The following is a 7713-nucleotide window of genomic DNA, read 5'->3' on the forward strand; positions in this document are numbered from 1 at the left end:
ATATTGCCCGGCAACTAAAACATTTTGCACTTCCAGGGTCCATATCCCTCTATCCCCATCCTATTCATGTATTTGTCAAGCTGCCTCTTAAACACCACTATCGTACCTGCTTCCACCACCTCCTCTGGCAGCAAATTCCAGATACTCACTACCCTCTGCGTAAAAAAACTTGCCCCGCACATCTCCTCTACAGTTTTCTCCTCTTACCTTAAATCTATGTCCCCTAGAATTGACTCTTCCACCCTGGGAAAAAGCTTCTGACTATCTACTCTGTCCATGCCACTCTTAATTTTGTAAATTTCTATCAAGTCGCCCCTCAATTTCCGTCGCTCTAGTGAGAACAATCCGAGTTTCTCCAAACTCTCCTCATAGCTGATAACCTCCAGACCAGGCAGCATCCTGGTAAACCTCCTCTGCACCTTCTCCAACACCTCCATATCCTTCTGGTAATTTGGTGACCAGAATTGCACGCAATATTCCAAGTGTGGCCTAACCAAGGTTCTATACAGCGGCAGCATGACTTCCCAGCTTTTATACTCAATACCCCTGCCAATGAAGGCAAGCACGCCATATGCCTTCCTGACTACCTTATCCACCTGCGTTGCCACTTTCAGTGACCTGTGGACCTGTACACCCAGATCCCTCTGCCCGTCAATGCACTTAAGGGTTCTGCCATTTACTGTATAATTCCTGCCTGTATTAGACCTTCCAAAATGCATTACCTCGCATTTGTCTGGATTAAACTCCATCTGCCATTTCTCCGCCCAAGTCTCCAACCGATCTATATCCCGTTTATCCTTTGATAATCCTATTCACTATCTCAACTCTTCCAACCTTAGTGTCGTCTGCAAACTTACTAATTAGCCCAGTTACATTTTCTTCCAAATCATTTATGTGTACCACAAACAGCAAAGGACCCAGTACTGATCCCTATGGAACTCCACTAGTCACAGCTCTCTATTTAGAAAAGCACCCTTCCACTGCTACCCTCTGTCTTCTATGACCAAGCCAATTCTGTATCCATCTTGCCAGCTCACCTCTGATTCCGTGCGACTTTACCTTCTGTACCAGTCTGTCATGAGGGACCTTGTCAAAGGCCTTACTGAAATCCATGTATATAACATCCACCGCCCTTCCATCGTCGATCATCTTTGTCACTTCCTCGAAAAACTCGATCAAGTTAGTGAGACATGACCTCCCCTTCAGAAAACCATGCTGCCTCTCACTAATACGCCTATTTGCATCCAAATGGTAGTAAGTCCTGTCATGAAGAATCTTCTCCAATAATTTCCCTACCACTGACGTAAGGCTCACTGGCCTGTAATTTCCTGGATTATCCCTGCTACCCTTCTTAAACAATGGAATAACATTGGCCATTCTCTAGTCCTCTGGGACCTCACCCGTAGCCAGTGAGGATACAAAGATTTCTGTTAAAGCCCCAGCAATCTCCTCCCTTGCCTCCCTCAGTACTCTGGGGTAGATCCCATCTGGCCCTGGGGACTTATCCACCTTAATATTCTTCAAGACGCCTAACACCTCCTCTTTTTTGATCTCAACATGATCCAGGCTATCTACACACACTTCCCTAGACAAATCGACCTCTAAATCCTTCTCTCTGGTGAATACTGATGAGAAGTATTCATTTAGTATCTCTCCCATTTCTTCTGGCTCCACACACAGATTCCCTGTGTCCCTAAGTAGGCCTACTCTTTCCCTGGCTACCCTCTTGCTTTTTACATATGTATAAAAGGCCTTGGGATTTTCCTTAATCCTGGTTGCCAGTGATTTTTCATGACCCCTTTTAGCCCTCCTGACTCCTTGCTTAAGTTTCTTCCTACTTTCTTTATATTCTCCATGGGCTTCATCTGTTCCCTGCCTTCTAGCCCTTACGAATGCTTCCCTTTTCTTTTTGACTAATCTCACAATATCCTTCGTTATCCAAGGTTCCTGAAACTTCCCATGCTTATCCTTCATCCTAGCAGGAACATGCTGGTCCTGAATTCTTATCAACTGACGTTTGAAAGTCCCCCACATGTCAGTTGTTGATTTGCCCTCAAACATCTGCCTCTGTTCGAGATTCCTCAGTTCCTGCCTAATATTGTTATAATTAGCCTTCCCCCAATTAAGCACCTTAACCCTGTTATCCTTATCCACCAGTACCTTGAAACTTATTGAATTATGGTCACTTTTCCCAAAATGCTCCCCTACTGAAACTTCGACCACCTGGCCGGGTTCATTCCCAAATACCAAGTCCAGTATTGCCCCTTCCCTAGTTGGACTATCTACATATTGTTTCAGGAAGCCCTCCTGGATGCACCTTACAAATTCTGCACCATCCAAACCCCTAGCACTAAGTGATTCCCAGTCAATATAGGGAAAATTAAAATCACCCACCACTACAACCCTATTGATTTTACATCTTTCCAAAATCTGCCTACATAACTGTTCCTCAATCTCCTGCCAGCAGTTGGGAGGCCTATAGTAAACCCCCAACATCGTGACTGTACTCTTCCTATTCCGGAGCTCTACCCATATTGCCTCGCTGCATGAGCCCACCGAGGTGTCCTCCTGTCGTACAGCTGTGATATTCCCCTTAACCAGCAGTGCAACTCCCCCACCTCTTCTATATCCCTCTCTATCCTGCCTGAAACATCTAAATCCTGGAACCTTTATCTGCCCTTCCAAACCCCTATCCATCCTTCAACCAAGTCTCTGTAATAGCAATAACATCAGAGTTCCAAGTACTAATCCAAGCTCTAAGCTCATCTGCCTTGCCTGTTATACTTCTCGCATTGAAACAAATGCATTTCAGACCCCCAGTCCCACTGTGCTCAGTAATTTCTCCTTGCCTGCCCTTCCTCTTAGTCCCACTGGTTCCCAGTCATTTATTTCACCTGCTGACCTATTGCACTGGTTCCCAACCCCCCTGCCATACTAGTTTAAACCCTCCCGAGTGACACTAGCAAACCTCGCAGCCAGGATATTGGTGCCCCTCCAGTTTAGGTGCAATCCGTCCTTCTTGTACAGGTCCCACCTGCCCCAGAAGAGATCCCACTGATCCAGATATCGGAAACACTCTCTCCTACACCATCTGTTCAGCCACGTGTTCAGCTGCACTATCTTCCTATTTCTAGTCTCACTGGCACGTGGCACAGGGAGTAATCCTGAGATTACAACCCCAGAGGTCCTGTTTTTTAACTTCCTGCCTCACTCCCGCCGCAGGACCTCGTCACTCTTCCTGCCTATGTCGTTAGTACCAATGTGTACCACGACCTCTGGCTGTTCTCCCTCCCCCTTCAGAATGTCCCGTACCCCAATTGGAGACATTCTGGACCCTGGCACCAGGGAGGCAACGTACCATCTTGGTATCTCTTTCACGACCACAGAAGCGCCTATCTGAGCCCCTGACTATAGAGTCCCCTATGACAATTGCTCTTATGTGCTTGGAACCCCCCCCCCCCCCCCCGAACAACAGAGATAGCCGTGGTGCCACTGCTCTGGCTACTGCTGTTGTTTTCCCCTGATAGGCCATCCCCCAACAGTATCCAAAATGGTAAAACTGTTAGAGAGGGGGACAGCCACAGGGGATTTCTGCACTGACTGCCTGTCCCTTCTAACGGTCACCCATCTATCTGTCTGTACCTTGGGTGTGACCACAACTCCAAAACTCAATGACGCTTTCCGCCACCTGAATGCTCCTAAGTGTATCCAACTGCTGTTCCAACCGATCCATGCGGTCTGTGAGGAGTTGCAATTGGGTACACTTCCTGCAGATGTAGTTGTCCAGGACACTTGAAGCGTCACAGATTTCCCACATCCCACAGGTGAAGCACTTCACCTCAGCCATGGCCATTTCTAGAACTATTTAATAAATTAATTTAAATCTAATAACTGCTTATTGACTCCTTATTAACCATACGTTCCCTAGGGCTAGATTTCTACAGGAGAACTTTTTAGGTCAAGATGTAGACGGTCCAACAAGGGATGGCGCAGTGCTGGACCTAATTCTGGGGAATGAAGCCAGACAGGTGGCTGAGGTGGTGATGGGGGAGCATTTTAGTAATAGCGACCACAACATGGTACAGTTTAAGTTTATTATGGACAAAGAAATCGACAAGTTGCAAAAAAATGTTTTGGATTGGGGGAGAATGGATTTTAGTAAAATAAGGCAGGATCTGGCCTTAGGTAGACTGGGAACAGTTACTTGTGGGGAAATCTACAGAGGAACAGTGGGGGGGGGGGGAGGTGTTCAGAAAGGAAATGGGGAGGATACAGGCTCAACGTGTTCCCTCTAGGATGATAGGAAGGAGTAACAAGCCCAGAGAACCATGGATGACCAGAGATATTCAGGTTATGATGAGAAGGAAAAGAGAGGCTTTTAGCAGGTACAAGGGAAGCAAATTAGTAGAGGCATTAGTGGAGTACAGACAGTGCAGAGTGGAGCTTAAGAAAGCAATTAGGAGAACAAAGAGGGGATATGAGAAAGCTCTGGCTGGTAAAAGTAGGGAAAATCCCAAGATATTCTATAAGTATATCAATAGGAAGAGGATAAATAGAGAAAGAGTAGGGCCCATCAGGGACCAAGGGGGCAATCTATGGGTGGAGCCAGAGGACATCGCTTAAGTTTTGAATGAATACCTCACATCCGTCTTCACCCAAGAGAATGAGGATGAAGGTATCAATCTAGGAGAGAGACTGCGAGGCTCTTAAGCAAATTGATATAGGGAGTGGCAAGGAATTGGAGGTATTGGCAGGCTTAAAGTGGACAAATCTCCAGGTCCGGATGATTTGTGTCCCAGACTGCTGAGGGAGGCAAGGGAGGAGATCGCAGGGGCTCTGACCTGCATTTTTAATTCCTCTGGCCACGGGGGAGGTGCCTAAGGACTGGAGAACAGCTAATGTGGTTCCGCTATTTAAGAAGGGTTGTAGAGATAAGCCAGGGAACTACAGGTCAGTGAGTCTCACATCAGTGGTAGGGAAACTATTGGAGAAAGTTCTGAAGGAGAGTATCTATTTCCACTTGGAGAGGCAAGGTTTGATCAGGGATAGTCAGCAAAGCTTTGTCAGAGGGAGGTCATGCCTAACAAATTTGATTGAATTTTTTGAGGAGGTGACCAGGCAGTGCAGTTGATGTAGTTTATATGGATTTCAGCAAAGCCTTTGACAAGGTCCCACATGGGAGACTTATAAAGAAGGCAAATGCACATGGGGTACAGGGTAATTTGATAAGGTGGATTCAAAATTGGCTTAGTTGTAGGAGGCAGAGGGTGATGATAGAAGGATGCTTTAGTGACTGGAAGCAGTGTCCAGTGGCGTACTACAGGGATCTGTGCTGGGTCCCCTATTATTTGTCATTTATATAAACGGCATAGATGACTATGTGGGGTGTAGGATTAGTAAGTTTGTGGATGACACAAAGATTGGCTGGGTGGTTAACAGTGAGGTTGAGTGTCTTGGGCTACAGGAAGATATAGATGGGATGGTTAAATGGGCAGATAAGTGGCAGATGGAATTTAACCCTGAAAAGTATGAGGTGATGCACTTTGGAAGGAGTAATTTGACAAGGAAGTATTCAATGAACGGCATGGCACTAGGAAGTTCTGAGGAACAAAGGGACATTGGCATGTGTGTCCATCGATCTTTGAAGGCGGAGGGACATGTTAATGGGCTGTGAAAAAGGCATATGGGACACTTGGCTTTATCAATCGAGACATAGATTACAAAAGTAGGGAGGTCATGTTGGAGTTGTATAGAACCTTGGTGAGGCGACAGCTGGAATGCCTGCAGTTCTAGTCGCCACATTATAGGAAGGATGTGATTGCACTGGAGGGGGTGAAGAGGAAATTCACCAGGATGTTGCCTGGGATGAAACATTTAAGTTATGAAGAGAGGTTGGATAGACTTGGGTTGTTTTCGTTGGAGCAGAGAAGACTGAGGGGCGACCTGATCAAGGTGGACAAGATTATGAGGAGCATGGACATGGTGGATAGGGAGCAGCTGTTCCCCTTAGTTGAAGGGTCAGTCACAAGGGAGCATAATTTAAAGGTGAGGGGCAGGAGGTTTAGGGGGATGTGAGGAAAAACTTTTTTACCCAGAGGGTGGTGACGGTCTGGAATGCACTGCCTGGGAGGGTGGTGGAGGCGGGTTGCCTCACATCCTTTAAAAAGTACCAGATGAGCACTTGGCACGTCATAACATTCAAGGCTATAGGCCAAGTGCTGGTAAATGGGATTAGGTAGGTAGGTCAGGTGTTTCTCACATGTCGGTGCAGACTTGATGGGCCAAAGGGCCTCTTCTGCACTGTGATTCTGATTCTTGCTGCACATGGACACGGACTGCTTATGTATCTGAGGAGCTTTGAATGGTACTGAATATTGTGCTATCATCAGCAAACTTGGGTAGATATACAGTATCTTAGTTCAACTTCTCAAATGAAAGATGGCACCCCCAACAGTCTAGCACTCCTTATGTCATCACTAAAATATCAAGCCAAGATCATACTCAAATCTCAGATGGCACTTGACGCTACAACCTTCTGAATCAGAGGCGAGTGCCATCACTGACAAAATGCTGGCCAAGTTTTTACGGACACTGAAGGATCTGTTACATATTGCTGGAATTTTATGTAAAACGTCCATTTATTCAAATTTTATATTTCGTTTATCCCATTTATTTTCTTTCCAACATAAAACTTGATTCTATTAACCTAATTTGTTTACTTCGTTAGATCATTAATCTATATTTTAATTAATCTGAAACCTGAGATAACAACCATATCTTCAAACCTTTCTTGAAAATGGTTCTCTGCAGTGATCAAGGATGGATTTATTAAACAAACCTCTTAAGCTTTCCTATTTCAGTATGCAGTCCAGTGGGGTGCAGGTTGAATCTCAACTCAATTAACATCCAATGATTTAATATTCTTTACTCAGTCCAGAAGATTGATAGATGACCTGATAGAAGCCTTTCAGATTATGAAGGGGTTTTATAGATTAGACATAGAGAGGATTTATTACTTATGGGGGAAAGACCTAAACCAGGGGTCATAACTACAAGATGGTTGCTAATAAATCCAATAGGAAATTAGGAGAAACGTCTTTATTTAGAGAGTAGTTAACATGTGGAACTTGCTACTGAGTGGAGTGGTTGAGGTACATAGTAAGTATGCATTTAAGGGGAAGTTGGATATGTATGTAAGGAAGAGTTGAAAGATATGCTGTTGGGTTATATGAAGGAAGATGGGAGGAGACCCATAAACCTTGGTTTAACAGCTCATCCATAGCACACAATTCTGTCCCATGCCATCATCTTACATTCTGCCCAGAAGGAAAAGACAGTAAAACTTGGGAATGACTGGTACCGGTCTGAACTGGAGTTCCGTTTTCATTTCCAAGTTTACTGGTTTTTCTTCCTGGGTGTGCATGAATCACAGAGAGGAACATGAAACTACAACCACGGCAAATCAGTGTATCAGGAGCACAACTAAAAGACAATTTGTAACCTGTTTAAAGCACTTGAAAATGTATCGGTGCAATGTGAAGTCAAGCGATAGCACCACCCTGTGTTTAGAAATAGTGTTAACTACCAGTTTATACACTGTAGCTGCTTGGCTGCGTAAAACTAACAGGGTCTTGCAGTCACACAGAGACGAGTTTGGACAAGTCATGAATGATGGTTTTAAAATTCTTATGCTCATTTTCAAATCCTTCATTG

This window comes from Carcharodon carcharias, chromosome 14, assembly GCF_017639515.1.
Source record: "Carcharodon carcharias isolate sCarCar2 chromosome 14, sCarCar2.pri, whole genome shotgun sequence".
NCBI lineage: Eukaryota > Metazoa > Chordata > Chondrichthyes > Lamniformes > Lamnidae > Carcharodon > Carcharodon carcharias.